The sequence below is a fragment of the Micromys minutus genome (genome assembly GCF_963924665.1).
Source record: "Micromys minutus genome assembly, chromosome: 3".
NCBI classification, from domain to species: Eukaryota; Metazoa; Chordata; class Mammalia; order Rodentia; family Muridae; genus Micromys; species Micromys minutus.
In genome coordinates, this window is record NC_137972.1 from 88,886,334 (window position 1) to 88,904,487 (window position 18,154).

The window sequence follows — 18,154 nt, forward strand, 5'->3', positions numbered from 1 at the left end:
TTTCACGAAATTATCAGATCCAAAACTGTCTCGTCACTGTGGATGACTTATGGCTCTAGAAGCTTAAAGGCTTGAGACTCTGGCTATATTTCATTTCTGGAGAGTAACATTTTTCGAGTGTTTCCTTCCCCATGGCCCAAACACGGATGCCTTGGGATCGCTCCAGTGAAATGGCCAGAGGCTCTGAATGCTCACTCTGTAGCCTTCCTGTGTGCCTCATGCTCTGCAGGACTGGGATCGTACCGGAGAAGGCTCTGAGGGTTAGTGGCAGCTCAGCTTTTGAGCAGAAGCTGCAGGGCTTTGGAGAGTGGTGTGTGCGTGTTCTAGTCCCACACCCAGCTTTTTAAAAAATAGGTCCTGAGTATTGAGTTCACCAGGTTAGCTCTTTTCTCACTGAGCTATATCCCCAGCCCTGGGTAGGCTTCGTTTATTTATTTATTTATTTATTTGTTTGTTTGTTTGTTTGTTTGTTTGTTTAATGAATGTAAGTACACTGTAGCTGCTTTCAGACACACCAGAAGAGGGCACCAGATCCCTTTACAGATGGTTGTGAGCCACCATGTGGCTGCTGGGAATTGAACTCAGGACCTCTGGAAGAACAGGCAGTGCTCTTAACTGTTGAGTCATCTTTCCAGCCCCCACCCCACCTCCCATTTTTTAATTTCGTGTGCATTGGTGTTTTGTCTGAATGCGTGTCTGTGTGAGAGTGTCAGATCCTTGGAACTGGAGTTACAGACAGCCGTGAGCCACCATGAGGGTTCTGGGAATTGAATCCCGGTCTGCAGAAAAAACAGTGCTCTTAACCACTGAGCCATCTCTCCAGCTTAATATTTTGGTATTTCTCTTAGCCACTTAGTCTAGTTAAAGCTTCTATTGTTGCAATGAAACGCTATGATCACAAACCAAGGGGGAGAGGTTTATTTGCTTTATACTTCTGTACCACTCTTCATCATCAAATAAAGTCAGGGCAGGAACTCAGGCAGGGCAGGAACCTGGAGGCAGGAGCTGATGCAGAGGCCATGGAAGGGTGCTGCTTACTAGTTTGCTTCTCATGGCTTGCTCAGCCTGCTTTCTTATGGAGCCCAGGACCACCAGCCTAGAGATGACACAACCTTACAGTGGGCTGGGTCCTTCCCCATCAATCACTAATTAAGAAAGTGCCTTACAGTCTCAAGGAGAGATTGTCTCAACTAGGTTTCCCTCTTTTCAGATGACTCTAGTCAAGTTGACATAACACCAGCCAGCACACTACTCTACTGTGTATATAATAGCAGTAGTCATTTAAATGTCCCTAATAGCCACTTCTTCAGGTTTTAACCATTAATTTAAAGTATTTAACCAATGTAGCAGTTCAAAGTGGAAAGGGTTCAAGGAAGTACCTACCTTCAATGTATAGCTCCCCCTGCATGTCACACACGTGTACAAGTGTATACATACACCACATAAGAGAAACCTTTGTCTAGATCTTATCTAACCAGTTTTGATAATTCAAATATGTGAGGGAATTTTGTCTATATTGCTAAAAGGTATTGGTTTTCCATAATGTTACAATACTTTTTCTACCCATAGAACTCATAATGTTTCTTTCCCAACTCTGAATATTGGGGTTGCAGATGTCAGCTACCATATTAGCTGTTGTTCATTTTGGTTGGTTTGTGGTTATTGTTATTGTTGTTTTATATTTGTTTGTTTATCTATTTATTTTTGTTTTGTTTTGTTTTGTTTTGTTGAGTCAGGGTTTATTCATGTAGCCCTGGCTGCCCTGGAACTTGCTTTGTAGACGAGGGTGGCCACAAACTCACAGAGATCCTTCTCCCTCTACCTCTCAAGTGCTGGGATTAAAAAAAATCACACCAACACCACCTGGCTTATTTTATTTTTTTGAGAAATGGTTTCCCGTAACCCAGGCTACAGGTACTAATCTCTCTATGAAGCCAAGGATGGCCCTAAACTCCTGATGCTTCTGCCTCTACCTCCCAAATGCTGTGGTTACGGGTATGAGCTACCAAGCCTGGCTCTTACTTTCTAATATAGGTGTTTAATGCTAGAAATTTCTTTATGGGTGTGTATTAGATGACTCTCATAAAGTTTGGTTGAGTTGTTTTTATTCACTTCTAAAATCTAAATCACTTCTAAATTTTAAATCACTTCTAAAATTTAGCTTTTTCTTTTGATTTTTTTAATCTATGAGTTGCTTAGAAGTGAACATATAATTTGGTTCCCAAATAATTGACCATATCCCAGTTTGTTTGTTTGTTTGTTTGTTTGTTTTGTCTTCTGTTGTTGCCTTTGTTTATTTGGGGTGCTGGAAGCTGAAACCAGGAGCCCACACATTCTAGGCAAGAGCTAGACCACTGAGCTACACCCACAGCCCTCAGAGAATTTTCTCTTGTCAGTGTTTAGTTTAATTTCACTGGAATCAGAATTTAATTTTTTTAATTTCTTAAGGCTAGTTTTAGGATCTACAGAACGTTCTGTCTTAGAAAAGTATATTTGCTTGTGTTTCATGGAGTGTGTCCCGATGGGCTAATGTCATTCACTATAGGACAGTGCCATCCCGTTGCCTGACATTATCTGTGCCTTACTCTAATACAATTGAAAGAAGAGAGAAACCTCCTTAAATCTCCCAATAAGCCTGTGGCTTTGGGGCTGAAAGACAGAGGCTGAGGCAGCAACGGGCATGAGCAATTCGAGAAGCCTGCTTTGAGACAGGAGGTGAGGACAGTGGAGTCCGGCCGGGCTCAGCGGCCAGCTAGCTGGGCAAACGCAACAGTGAGTGAGAGATGCTGCCTTGAGCAAGATAAACATTGGGAACCAACCCCAGAGGTTGTTCTCAACCTCCACCAGCTTGCACACTCATGTATATCAACATAACACACATACACACACATATACATACATACACACACACTAATACATATAGACAGACACTCACTAATACAGACAGACACACACTAATACAGACAGACACACACTAAGACAGACACACACTAAGACAGACACACACTAAGACAGACAGACAGATACACACACACACACATATACACGGATTGTGCACATACACTCTCGGATTGTAGCTCTGTTCATTTCTCCTCAGTGTTTCTTAGCATCTTCACGACCAGGTTGCATACTCACCCAGTTAACTCAGACTCCCTGCAGGCTTAAACCCGTCTTTTTATTAATTACCTAGGGATTCAAGTGTGCAGCCAGGCTTGTGAGTCATTGTCTTACATTGTCCCCTTTGTAGGTTTAAGGGATCCAGGAAGAGAGCAGGGAAATCTCCTTGAAGCTGGAAACTAAGCTGGGTTTTTCTAACCATACTGTTTTACCTAACCTGTGGTCCTGCCCTTGAGGCAAGCACTATCAGCTCCCACAGTACTAAAAACAAAGAGACATACCAATAGAATCGAGCTGGGGTGGAAACCTAAGTTCCCTAACTCAGAGCCTATCACATTTGTTTGGTTGGTTTTGTTTCTCCTCTGAGGTGTGTTGATTGACTCCCAAGTCCGCTTGCTTTATTATCCTGACCTGATAATACACAACATGAGGTTGTGGGGCAAGAGCTGCATCTAAACCCAAACACTAATTTTCACCAGACCCACCACCGGTTCTGTGCCCTGAAGATGATGGCTAAGTTTTTCGGTTTTTCCCTTCGAGCATCTAAGGATCTTGGTCCTACTGACCACATAGTAATCATCAACCTGCCTTTTTCATGGTCCATCCACAGTCTAAGGTCTAAGTCATGTTGTGATTAACCCTGACACATGGACTGTTCTCCAGAAAAACCCTTCCAGCTGCAGACAAGTCTGTCTTACTCAATTAAATACTGGAGGCCAGGATCCAGATTTGGCCAGAAGCTACCCTAGAAGGAATGAAGATGAGAAAGAACTGTCTTTGGGGGAAGGTAGATGTGCTTCCTGTGTGTAAAAGTTGTTTTGTGTTACATTGTCTTTGGTTCGTGTGTCTGTGTTGTATGTTTTGTGTTCTTTTTTTTTTTTTTTTTTTTTTTTTTTACATCTGGGTTATATGTGTGTGCCTGTTTGTATATGTGTATGTGTTTCTGAGTGTACATGAGGATTCAGGTATGCATGTGGAGGACAGGAGTTGGTATTAGGTGTCTACTTCTATAACTCTCTGCCTTATCTCTGGGGGCGAGGTCTCTCACTGAACCTAGGACTGATTGATTTGGCTCTGCTAGCTAGCCGGCCAACCCCAGGGACCCCGATAGTCCTGCATCCCCAGATCTAGGATTACAGATGCTCAGGATGTTTAAATGTATGCTATGGATCTGAAATCAGGTCCTCACGCTTGCAATGAACCATCTCTCCAGCCTGCTTTGTTTTTTGGGTTTCTTTGTTTTGGGCTGTGCGTGCATGCGTGTGAGTGTGCGTGCGTGCGTGTGTGAGTGTGTGTTTCCAAATGAAAGCAAACTATGATCAATTAATTTAGCCAAGAATTAATTTTATTTAATTAATTTTAGATCAGGAATCCACATGCCTGAGAATATGAGGCAGAATGCTGATGAGTTTGAGGCCAACTTGAAGGATAGCCAGGCCTTGTCTCAATCAATCAGTTCATCATTAAATCAGTAGTCATTTTAGTTATTCCTCTGGGTGAATTGTTCAGCTGCTGCCAAGGACAGGAGAGGATGTAAACAAAAGAATAACTTCAGAGACAATGTGAGGAGATACAGGGAAAGATGACTTAGATGCCTTCTGGGTTTACTCTCTTGCTCCCCTGCCCCTGAGATCTAACTCAACTAGACTAATGAACCTATGAGTTTGTTCCTCTTTGTAAATAGTCAGCACTAAACCTTTCTCAGCTTTGTTTCCTGTTGTGGTGAAGTACCCTAACAAAGTCATTAAAGGAAGGAAGTGTTATTTGGCTCATAGTTTATCATGGTTGCAGGCGCTTCAGGCAATGTTCATACATCTGCACTCAAAAGGCAGAGAGAGATGAATGCGTTGTGTTCTGCTCTCGTTTTCCTTTTTGTAGAGGGTAGTATCCCAGCTAGGGGATGGTGCCACCCATTATGGACAGACCTTTCCACCTTAATTAACCTAACCAAGACAATGTCCCACAGGCAAGCCCAGGGGCCCGAATTCCTAGATGATTCTATATTTCATCGCATTGACAACAGAGTTTAATCATCAGAACACCCCACCCCCAAACTGCTTTCTTTGATATATGATGTATTTTCTATTTGTTGTCCACATATCCCTCTATCCTGGTCACCTCATTATGAATAAGTCGCTTTTTGACAAAGGCAAGCCCCAGCCACTCTCCCGTCTCTGTCACACACACACACACACACACACACACACACACACACACACCTCACAACACTGGATCTGCAGGCACAAATATGACCCCATTCAAAATTTTAAGGGATGCTGGGATCTTCAGACTCAGGTCCTCATACTCGTTCAGTAAGCACTGAACGATCTTTCCAGCCCCGTAGGTCATATCTTGATTGGTAAGATTAATTATGATGCAGAAAGGCAAAGACATTTCAGCCAACCATACAAGCTCCTATAACCCCATAAATATGTGTGTGTGTGTGTGTGTGTGTGTGTACATGCACATGCATGCCAGTTTCTCCCACATCTGACATACTGAGCTTGTGGGGAAATCCTCCAAACCTGCTGCAAAAACATGCATCTGCAGGGCTGTGGGGAGGGGGCCCAAGCAAGATAAGACCAAAACACCAGTGTCTCAGTTGTCTTCTCTAAATGGCTTCTGCAAGCCAGGTTAAGGGATCCAAGTTAAAAGCCAAATACAGACAACAGCTGTCGAGGATGTCCCTGTAGACTGGGAGCTGGGTGTGGTCACCCAGAAGCCAACTTCTAACCCCACCCTAGGAGCCAGTGAAGAGGCTGAAAAGAGATCTCCCCGATTTGCATTCCTTCCCTCCCTGCTGGCAACATGACAGTCCTACACAGTCTCCTTTCCACAAGGTCTTTCTAAAGACACTAAGCTTCTGAGAATACCATATCCAGACAGCCAAGACTGAGGACAGACCTGCCTTGGCCACATAGCCCATAGCCAAGAGTATGAGGCGTGAGTCAATGCCACTCTTGGTGTCGAGGGACCAAGTGGAACTGAAGGGCTTTCGTGGGTCTTTCCTGCATTGTGCAAGTCGGGAGTGAACTCCACAGACATCCCTGTTTCCTTCCACAATTTCCCAGGAGCCCTGTGGACAGGACCATGGAGCAGAGGACCGTCATTACTCAATTCACCATCTCTTTTCTTGGAAGCCCTGATGGCTCCATTCTCCAGAAAGAATGCATCATCTCTTTGCTGAAGTCATCCTGCAAAAGCTCCCATCATCCCTGTGTACCAACAGACTCAAGAATAGATCACACACTAAATTTTTGTTTGGGGTTGGGGGAGGGTTGGTTTTGGGGTTTTTTTGTTCGTTCCTTTGATTTTGGGTTTTTGAGATATGGTATCTCTGTGTGATCCAGGTGTCCTAAAACTAGCTCTGTAGACCAGGCTGGCCTCAAACTCCTAAAACTCCACCTGCCTCTGCCTCCTGAGGGCTGAGATTAGAGTATGCTACCACTGCCTGACTCTCTTAACTTTTTAAATCATGAGAATTTTCAGGCCCCTCCCTCGGGAGAGAAAGATACATGCAAGAGTCAGTTGGCTTCTTCCAGTCTGTGGGTCCCAGGGATTGAACTTAGGTCATCAGGCTTGTTAGCAAGAACCCACTGAGCCATCTCTCCATCCCTTGCCTGAGCTTTTGAAAATCACAGGGCAAAAGCAGCAGTATCTCAACATCCAATTCCAGAGTGTATTGGCCTTTTGCTCTAACAACCTCAGCAGGAGCTACTAGCTCCTTAGGAGCTATGTGTGTGTGTGTGTGTGTGTGTGTGTGTGTGTGTATAGATAGATAGATAGATAGATAGATAGATAGATAGATAGATAGATAGATAGATAGATAGATAGGTATAGATATTGATATATCTATATTTGCTATATTCGTTCAATAAACCATATGTTTTATTTCATGAAATTACAGTCAACAGAGGAATACTTGGGAACACAAACTCCCCTAGGAAAAAAGTCAGAAATGCCCTGCCCCTAGGAATATTGTGATTTGCATTTTTCCTAAAGAAAAGGGGTTGGGGCCATCCAGAGAAGCAGTAGACTGGAGCCGGCAGAGCCGTGAAGGACAGCCATGGGCGGGGCTGGCTTCTCTTCTCTCTTTTGTGGATGCTCAGGATACTTTAAAAGGGCTTTGGCTTCGCTTCCTGGTCTGCACATCTATTTTTCTTCTTAACCACTTTAATATTTAAAGGAGTATTGTTAAGTTCTAGGTAAAGGTCATACCTTAAAAACAAGCATTATTTTGGAGAAACACTTTGGGAAACCCAGTGTCAGGGCCCACGAGTCAGACTGTGTGAATGTGAGTGAGTAGTGAGTGTGTGTGTGTGTGTGTGTGTGTGTGTGTGTGTGTGTGTGTAGAACAAACAGGAAGTGACCTTTGCATACAGGGATCCCTGTGGATTTTTACTTCCTATTTTATTTTATTTTTTTCTGAGTGCTTTTTCTTTGCAGTCTCACATTCTGCACATCTAGACTCAGGAGAACTTGAAACAAGGCAGATTTACCTCCATAAAAGTGGGACCTAAGAATTGGAGAGGTAGCTCAGTAGACAAAGCTGCTTGTCACACAAGCCTCAAGACCTGAGTTCAATCCCTAGAACTGGCATGACAGGAAGCAATCACACAGACAGACAGACATGAAAATGACAATGTGGTTGTTCTTTATTTTTAAGTGGGAGGTCACAAGCACAGCTTCTCAAGGACAAGCTGATAAGCCCAGCCCAAGTCACCAAAATCCCATATAGACTTTAGGCTGCTACCTGTGTGTGTGGCCTGACCTCTGACCCAGATCACCAGCCAAGGTGCATGAACTTTCCCTTCCCTTAACTCCTGTTCTTTCTTGCTATTGCCTTCTTCCGGCTTTTCTTCACTTTATGCTAGAGTGTTCCAGGGGTTAGGTCACACAGAAGAGGCACCAGGGGCTGGAGCTGTGGGTGAGGGTTATGCCTAACAAGATCGATAGAGGCTGATAAGCAGACCAGCGCTACACCCAGCCCTTGCTAAGACAAGCTCGGTTTCTGTATGCTTAAGCTCCCCCACTGGAAATGTGTTGGGGATGTCTTCATCTCTCTGCCTACTTTGCTCTTCCGTGATCTCTGCACACGTACTCGATTATTAGGTCTGGCTTCCCTGACTCTGACTTCAGCAGACTGTCTACTGACCCCGCAGAGACCCTCGCCCTGCTTTGTCAGTCTCTCTTAATTATCAGTTGTCACCATCGGACCTCACCCACCCAACACACACCCAGAGCAGTGTGCACATACTAAGAACTCTTTTGTAGCCCAGAAGGCCCCCTTTAGAACAAAGGCTTCTCCTTTTCTTCCACCAAACAAGGTCACACTGGTCACAGAGCGCTCCTTTGGGGATTAGAAACCTATCAGTGAATTCCTAGGGAGATGCTTCCAGAGCCAGTTCCTGAGCAATACCTCTCTTCTAAACCTCCGTCACCTAAGGATGTCAACAGAACTTCTGTCATTTGTTCCTGAACTTGGTTCCTACCCTGCAGGGATCTACGTGACCCTTCCCACCTGCTTGGCTTTAACAAAAAAAAAAAAAAAAAAAAAAAAAAAAAAAAAAAAAAAAAAAAAAAAAAGTTCAGGCACGTAGGCTTTTAGAGTAACCTATCCCTCTGGAGCCGAATCACAGAAAGGTGTTCCTTCAACAACACAAAGATTTATGACTTTCTTCCCCCACAGAAAAACCACAGGAATATTTCCTTCTTGACTGTGTTACAGCTGGTCAGATACTTCCTCCTCAGCAGCATGGGAAGACTTTACGATATTGTTTGAAACTTTACCTCTGCACACCTGCCTCATAACCGTCCCCTCTTCCAATGGCTCTTCTCTTTCCTTGGGGTCAGGGCTTTGTGGCTGCCTCCCCAGGCAGCTGTGGCCCTGGGTCCCTCTAGCTATTAATAATGGATGGCTCCTATTGAACTGCACACCTGCCAGAAACCAGACATGGTGATTAGCGTACTGGATGGAGCTTTTTGTTGTGGTAGCTCTTAATTTTTTGCATATTGCGCGCGTACGGAAGCCAGGGGACAACTTTGTAGAGTTCATTCTCTCCTACCTTCATGCGTTTTCTGGGGATTGAACTTAGGTCACCGGGATTGTGTGGCAAGCCACCAAATCATCTGGCTGGCCCTTGGATTGAGTTTTTTAACCGATCCGTCTGCTGCCTGGACAGCCGCTGTACTCGGGGTAGAGTCTGCCTTTCTGCCTCTGCTGCCTCCTCATGGGCTTTTCCAAGTGTGTTTGCAGAAGGGGAGTTGGTTTTCCATTCACAGAGCCAGTCCCTGCTAGCTGGTTCTTCTGCTTTCACCTGCCCCTAACCTGCCTGCTAGGTACCATGGACTCTGGCCTATGACTCAAGGCTGCCACCTTCCCTAGATGTGACACTGATGGTGGCCTTAGGGCTATAGTAGAATAATGATCCCCAAGAATGTCCACATCTTGGAACCTGTGAGTCTGTTTCCTTAAATGGTCTTTGCAGATATGATTAAGCCAAAGACCTTGAGTTGGAGAGATTACCCTGGATTAGCCTGGAAAGCTCACTGTAATCACAAAGGTCCTTATAAGGGAAGGAGCAAAGCAGGAGAGACGGAGGAGTGAGAATTGCAGTGAGGTCGGAGGGGCCAAGAAATTCAGGGCGAAGAGAATATTTGCTGCTGGGTTCGAACCTCCTGAGAAACAGTCCCCACTGGCGCCTCCAGCTTAGGTTCTAAGTCTTCTAGATCAGGAGAATAACCTATATGTGGTGTTTCCAGTCGCCAAGTGTGGGCTAACATACACATGCAACACAAAGGTCACAGGGCAGGGGGAGGGGGAGCCATTGCTGTACTAAGTGCAGCGGACGGAGCAATGAATGCAAGACAAAACTGACGGCTTTCTGGTGGACCACCTTCATGGTATCCTCATGACATAGGTTTCAGCCAACCCTTGTCCCTGCTCCAGGGAGATCATCGGTAAGTCTCAGCTTGGTCCTTGCCCTCGAAATTCCTGAAGAAGGATGAACTTAGCTCCCTCAGGCTGAGACACAGCAAACTCTAGTCTACTCTCTGTTCTCCCCTCATATCTCCTCTCCGGGTTTTATTATCTGCAAGCAGCTCTTAGAGGAGGGCGTGGAGGGAAAACAGCCTTTGTCTAAATCTGTTAGTAATTGGCTCCTGTGAAAGGCAAAGTATATTCTACCCTCCCATAACAAGATGCTAAGAATTTGAGAATTGTGGGCTTTTCTTCTTCTAGGAAGAAACCCCCAAGTGCATATACTACTTTTTTTGTTGTTGTTGTTGTTTTCTGGAGATTTAACTCAGGGCATTTCTGCATGCTAAATTCATGTAATACCACAGAACAAAACCTTCAGCAAGAATATCATTCTTAAAATTTTTATTACATTTATCTGTTTATTTGTGCATATGTGTGCTCAGATAAATGCCCCAGCCTGAGTGTGGAGGTCAGAGGACAACTTGAAGGGGTGGTTTCTCTCTTCCATCATGTGTGTCCTGGGATCCAACTCAGGTTGTCAGGTTGCAGCAAGTGACCACCCAGGAGCCATCTCAACAGCCTATCTTTGTGCTTTTTTGTTTCTATTACTTGTTTGGGGTTTTGTTGTTTTAGAATTGTGGTGTGTGTGTGTGTGTGTGTGTGTGTGTGTGTGTGTGTTGGGAGAGAGTGTGATAGGTCCCTTGACACTGGTGTTATGGGCAGTTATGAGCGTCCAGATTTGAGTTCTGGGCACCAAGCTCTGGTCTTTAAGAGAAGCAAGCACTCTTTACCACTAAGCCAGGTCTGCAGCCCCGGTTTGTTTTTGAGATGAGGTCTTATACTAGACAAACACTCTTCCAACTGAAAGCCCCTCCTTTATTTCTGTTTGTAAGTTTTTGTTTTGTTTTGTGTTTGTTTGTTTGCCTTTTCCAGACTGGCTAAGTGGATCTTTCTGGCCTAGAACTCACTATGGATAGAGGCAGGCGTTGAACTCATGGTTCTTCTGACTCAGCCTTCTAAGTTCTGGACTCATAGGTATATACTACCTTTTTTAAAATTTATTTACTTAATGTACAATGTTTTTCAGACACACCAGAAGAGGGCATCAGATCCCATTACAGATGGTTGTGAGCCACAATGTGGGTGCTGGAAATGGAACTCAGGACTCTGGAAGAGCAGTCAGTGCTCTAACCACTGAGCCATCTCTCCAGCCCAGCCAGTATCTTTCTTAAAAAACAAAACAAACAGCACCATTTATTTATTTATTTGCCAGGAAGTGACATGAAATGGGGATCAAAGGTCAAAGGCCAAAGAGTCAGGTCTCTCCTACCATGTAAGTCCCAGAGTTAGAATTCAAGACAGTCAGGCTGGGAGGCAAGGGCCTTTATCTGCTGAGCCAGCTCACTGGCCCAAATGCCTCTTAGTTATCAGTTCCACGGGACCCTTTCCTCCTCACCGTGGCTTTTTTTCCTAACCAAGAAAGAGGGCAATTCTGATCAAGCACAGGCACCTTGGGGTAATTACTTCAATGAAAACAAACTCCAACTCTGGGCACTGAAGGATTTCACAATGAAGAACTGTTGGCCGTAGACTCCAATTAAGCCTCCCACCACTCGCTACACAATGCTGGTTGCAGAGTAATTATTGTAATATAAGCAATGATTCTTTCTGTACATGTTCACTGAATGTTTTACCTAACTCAGCTCATTTGAAGCTTTTCCCATGAGAGTGGGGCAGTCATTACCCACATTTGGAAGATGAAGAGATTGTGGTGACGGGAATTAGGAGAGGACTGAAGCTCAGATTGCTAACAGAAGGTGAAGCTGAGGCTACGGCAAGGTTGCCTGGCAGTGATGCCCTCTCTACCCCGGCTTGCTGCCCACACTTGATAAAGGGCTTTCAAGTGTACACAGGGCTTCCATTCCCAGTTTAAAGGTTCATGACTGATTTGACCACTGTGGGAATTACAAATAGATTTTTTTTTTTCTGATACAGGGTTTCTCTGTGTAGCCCTGGGTGTCCTAGAACTCATTCTGTAGACTAGGCTAGTCTCAAACTCAGAGATCCACCTGCCTCTGCCTCCCAAGTGCTGGCAAATGTAAGGGTTTATATAGTCATAAGCAGTGGGGAGGCTGGTGGCAGCGTTTATTCTGAAAGAGTCAAGGACCGCCACCTCCATTTATAAACAAGAGTCTAAAATACTCTAAGTAGAATCCCAGAGAAGAGGACAAGCCTAGAATGCCTGGCTTACAAAATAACGGGGGCTGCTGCTTCCCAAGTTACCATGCACAGAAGCAAAACTTGGCAGAACGGATGCTGTTCTTAGCAGGGCTCCCAGAGAAGGGACGTAAAACAAACTAAGCAAAACTTGGTGGTTATTTCTATGGGGGGGGGGAGGATGGAGAATCCCACCCAGCTCTCTACCCAAGGAACTCAGCCCCAAATACCCACGTGCAGGGTAGGAGGTCTTTATTTCCTGCAGTTCTATTTCTGGGGGAGAATTTCCACATATAACCCAGCTGCTGCCCTGACACCATCTTCACTGAGTATCCCGTGGTGATGTCACACCAGCCAGGCGCTAAGGGAAGCCCTGCTTTTATGGGTTGGCTCTTAATTTAGGAATTTTTATTTTCTAACTCTCCCTCCCCTGCTCCCCCCCCCCCCCCCAGTGGACTGCAGTACTGCTTTTGAGGCAAGATGCCTGGGTGGTGAAGTGTTGCCTGCTTTTGAGAAAAGGAATTCCTGCTGGTTGAGAGGCAAACGGTTGAGTGAAGGCAAAATGTGCGCCTTTAATAGTACATCTTAATTGGATTGCTGGCTCGGGAGGAAGGATGTGTGGGCCTGCTGTGGACTCAGTTGCTTCTGGTACCAGCCAGATCTGAGCTGACAAGATGAGCTTGGAACACTGGGTCTTATAGCCGCTCCCTGGAGCGTAGAGAGCCACCGGCTCCCTCTCTGTCACCTGAGGAGCTACATCTAACCCACATGGCCACCTTTCTCCCTTATTCTCAGCTGCCAGACAGCAAAAGGCGAGTTTGGCAAAGTTCCCCCGTAAAAGTCTAATCCAAACATCATGTCCGCTGAGCTCAGCGGGGTGACTCATGTGCGCTGATGTGTGGGGCTAGCAAGCAGAGATTAGGATCTGGCCCGCCCGCCCCGCCAGCCTGCCCTGCACTTCCTTTGATCAGCTCTGATGGGTTTTAATTCTGCAGAAGTAACTTCCTGCCAGAGGCAAACAGCTTTCGGTGGAGGTTCGAGCCGCGTCTATACTGACCTACTTGTCAGAGGCCAAGCAGGCGTGTGTGTTCATGGCAGAGAGATGACATCCCGGGCTCCTATCCCGCCCAGAGCAGAGAGGAGAGCCTCTCTCACTGAGGTGACATCACAAGCTTGCTCCTTGGCCAACACTAGCAAAGCCTTGGGTTTCGGCAGCCTGGGCTCTGAACCTGCTGCTGGCATCATTTAAGATCGCTAGGTTAAAAAAAAAAAAAAGCCTTTTTTTAAACTGGGACATCTCCAGCATCTGGCACAAAATGAAGCTCTCGCTGGGTTCTTCAGAAATACCATTTCACATCTGTTTTGCTCAAGACCAAACACATTCGGAGTATATTACTTTCTGGAACCGTGCTTCCCCTTGCTCGGTTGGAATGTGCTTGCCTCTCCATTATTTTAAATCCCCTCAATTAACACTGCCAAGTGAAGCACCTGACATCAGGGTGTGGACTTTCTCCACTCCCGCCCCCACCCTCACCCCCCTCCCCTGGTTCATTTCTCTCCTTTCCCCCTCCTCTCAGCCAGCAAGGCAGTGAATCTATAATTCAGGCAGTTTGCTAGAATGCTAGTATGCTCCCTGGGAAGAGGCGTGGTCTTTTAAAGGGGGCTTGGTCTTAAAAAAAAAAAAAAAAAGTTCCCGCGCCCAGACTCCACCCCAGAAGAATCTGGCCTTCATATTGTCTCAAGCTCCCTCCCATTGTGCTGTGAGAGGTGGTGGTTATCTGAGGTCACCTGACTTCAATCCTTGGCCTAAAGAATGGTTCTTATATCTCCGTTTACCCTCTTACCCTCCAGTCTGTGTGCAGGACAGCAGGAAAAATACTTTAGCCAAGTTAAGGTAAAATAGTGTCTGGGTTAGGATACCTAAAGAATTAGAAATTTGTACATCTAAAGTTTGAATGTGAAATGTCTCCCACAAGCTGGCTCCTGTGTTTGAGTACTTGGTTTCCGGCTAATGGCGCTGTTTTGGGAAACTGTAGAGCCTTCGTGATGTAGGGCTTTGCTGGTGGACATAGACCACTGGGCTTGAAGGTCGCAGTCCAGCCTGGCTCCTGATCTCCTTTACGTCATGGCCAGCCACGGTGTGAACAAGCCTGCTGTAAGCTCTCACCCACACAGAGCAACACTGGTCCGCTCTATCCCCCCACCCCCACCCCCACCCCCGTGACAGACTGGTGTCCACAAGCTGAAATCAGTCCTTCCTTCCTTCTTCCCGTCAGGTATTGTCTCAATGATGAGAAAAGTGACTGGTCCACCTAATGAGAAGTATCCACTGTGCCGAGTACATAACTCAGTGGGCAGGAGGCATAGGGGCATGCCCTCGAGTCAATCTTCTGTACCCCACAAATACACACCCCAAGAATGAAGATAGCATGCATCAGCCAGGCGTGGTGCTCTCAATCCAAGCATATCTAAGGTCACATGGAGGTACGGGCTGGAGGGAGTTCAATGGCATCCTTGGCTACCCTGAATTTGAGTCTAGCCTAGGCTACATGAAGCTCTGTCTCAAAACAAGACTTTATTTGTCTCAGGGTTATGAGACAAGACTTTATTTGTCTCAGGGTTATGAGGCTGTGTTACGTCGTTGGATTTGTGCCTGATCAGGGCCTTCCTGCTCTGTTAGGACAGAGTCGAAAGCAGGACAGAGAGGAAGGAAGGGGATAAGGGGAGATGAAGGGAAGGGATGAGGGAGGGAGATCAAGAACTCATTCTTATTTTTAGTAAGAAACTCCCAAGGAAGGAAGCCTTCCCTGCACTGACGTCATTCACATAAAGCAACCATCTCTTAAAGGCCTATTTCTCAACACTGCTGCGCCAGGGATTAAAGTTCCCACACATTAACTTCGAGAGGCCACATTAAAACCGTAACAATCTGAAGGTTCCAGTTGTAAACCGGGCGAAGGTGGGGATGTGGGTAGTTGATGAAATGGCAGATGTCATCTAAGTGGCCACGCACCCACCTACAACCCCTAGGGCCTTAGGAAAAATCCTGTAGGCATTTGAGAGTCTCCCGGTGACAGGGCTAAGACTGGTATTTGGTGGATGGGGAACAAGATGCTAAGTGCGTACGTTTCAGTGAAGGGCAGTGTGGTCTACAGAGCAGGTTCCAGGCCAGCCAAAGCCACACAGAGAACCCCAAAAAATTAAAGATAGAGAGAGAGAGAGAGAAGAAAAAGGAGTGAAATACCCAGGTCAGTCCTACGCACTGCATCACCTGATGAAGGATCTTAGAGAGGTCTTAGTTCTTTGAAATATATATATATTGTGTGTGTGTGTGTGTGTGTTGTGCATGTCAAGACTTATGTGAGGAGGTCAGAAAACAACTTTATGCAGTCAGCTTTGAGATTTCTAGAGATCGAATGCTGGTCCTCAGGTTTTCAAAGCAAGAAGCAAGCACCTCTACCCAACGAAGTCAACCACACAACAACCTGGTGCAGCTGATCACGTGAAGTATGCAGTGGTGAGGCACCAAAGACGAAAGGCAGGATGAGGAAGGCAAAGAGGGGGAGCAGTAAGATAATTTTATGAGTGGATTCTAAACTAAAGTCTGGGTCTGGACCGTTAAATTTAAATAAATAAATAAATAATAAAAAAATAAAAACGGAAACTCCCGTGGTTATAGCACGAGAGGAAGCAAGATCAGCTCCTGAGGAAATGTAATCCTTTCCCTCCTGTTCAGTTCTGAATAAAATTTATCAACTCCTAAAAGTTGGGACCGAGAAACAGCTGAGTTGCAGGCAGGACAAGGGCGGCCTAAGAGGTGCTTGGCCACCCACCCAGCCTTTCCAATTCAGTTCAGAGTCCACGTGATGGAGGCGCCGAGCCCTCTGACCCCCCCATACAACCTGTGGTGCTGGTGTACGCGCTCACACCATGACAAAATGAACAAATGTAAAATGAAAGGTGGAGTTTGGTTTTTCCTGGTTGTTTCTGTCTAGCTTCTAAGAGACTCGAACTGACAACCTTGAACTTTGACGCACTGGGGCATTTTTGTTCCTTCGCTGTGAATTGTTTGTTCTCTGTATCTAAGGCCGGCCTCCAACATGCTGTGTTGACAAGACAGGCCGTGTGCTCCTGACCCTTCCACCTCTACCTTCCAAGTTGATTACAGGCCTCTTGCACCAGATTGAGTTATGGAGTTTTCCTTTGGTTTGGTTTGGTGTAAGGCATTTCTAACGTGAACTAAGCCAATATAGTGTAGTATAAATGTATCGATGTCTGTTCTTGGTTTCTCAAGGCGAGATTTTTCTACATAACCTTGGCACTTGCTTTGTAGACCACACTAGTCTGTAGACTCGAAGCTACATCTGCTTCTGCCTCCAGAGCACTAGGATTAATGCTGTGCTCTACCATTTCCCAGCTACGTGTAGCCGTTTCTAAGGGCATTATTTTTTAAAGGCTTATTTTAATTGCCCCAAAGCTTTTTTTTTTAAATTAAAAAGTTACATTTTTATTTATTTACTTTGCATGCCTGTGTGCATGTGTGTGCATGTGCGTGCATGTATGTGCATGTGGAGATCAGAGGACAAGTTGTGGGAGTCATTTCTCTCCTTCCGAAATGAGGGACCCAGAGACAGGATCTCAGCTCAGGTGGCTTACCCACTGAAGCGTCTTGCCGGCTTGTGAACTGCCCGGAGTTTGAGGGAGGCCTGGGTGTGCCTCTCTGAGGACGAGGAAGGGGTGGGAGCTCTGTTTATGGAGGAGAGAGAGGGAAGAAATGGAGACAGACCATTGTCCTTGCTGTCTGTCCTTCTCTCCCAGAATTCCCCACTCTGCCTGGAGGTCACTTCCCCAGCCACATCCCCAGGAAAGGGACAAAGGGAAAAAGTGTGTCACCATGGGCCCACCCCAGGGTAGGATCTTGAGAGTCACTGGAGGACTGCCTAGCCCTGTGGATCTTCCTTTAACAAGCCCTACACTTTCGCTTAGCCTGGCTTCCAAAAACCGAGTAACAATTAGATGACTCAAAAAAGATTTTCCGATTTTGGTTTATTTGGGGCCTTTTTTTTAAAAAAAACCAACTTTTCACGGACAGGGGATCCAAACAAACAAATAATAAGTCACAGATTGTTGGGATTTTTTAAAAATTCATTTGTTCATGTTATGTATACAAGTACACTGCCACTCTCTCTTCAGACACACCAGCAGATGGCTTTGAACCCCATTACAGATGGTTGTGAGCCACCATGTGGATGCTGGGATTTGAACTCAGGACCTCTGGAAGAGCAGTCAGTGCTCTAACCACTGGGCCATCTCTCCTGCCCCTAGATTATTATCGTTGTTTAATCCCTTTTAGACGATATCATTAAGGAAACTGTCGCCTGGGAGTCTGAGGCTGATTAAGGAATAAGTCCCTCCTTCTGTCCATCTGTCCCACCTCAGTCCCTAGTGTTGAGTGTTGAGCAATGACAAGTTCCGTTGTGCCTTCTACCACATACCAAGGTCCGTAGATTATCGAAAGTCTTAACAGCAGGTCTGTGATGAGAGAGAGAGACCAGGACCAAAGACAGGGTGAACCTCTGAGACAGGTTTTGGCTTTTTCCCCGCCCCCCACCCCTGGCCCTCCGAACTGCCGGAGCTTTGATGCCCTTCCTTCTGGTGTGGGAAGAATGGCTACAGAGGGCAGGGCTGGCTCCTGAGCAGTCCAGGGCATTCGAGCCTCCCGGGTTCCCTGTCCCTGCTTCCCTGGGGCTGTGAGGGGGTTCTTGTGGGAGAAAGGAGAAAAGCTGGGCGGGGTTTGCCTTCCCCTCCTCTAGGAAGTCCATGCCCTTGTTTCTTAGTAAG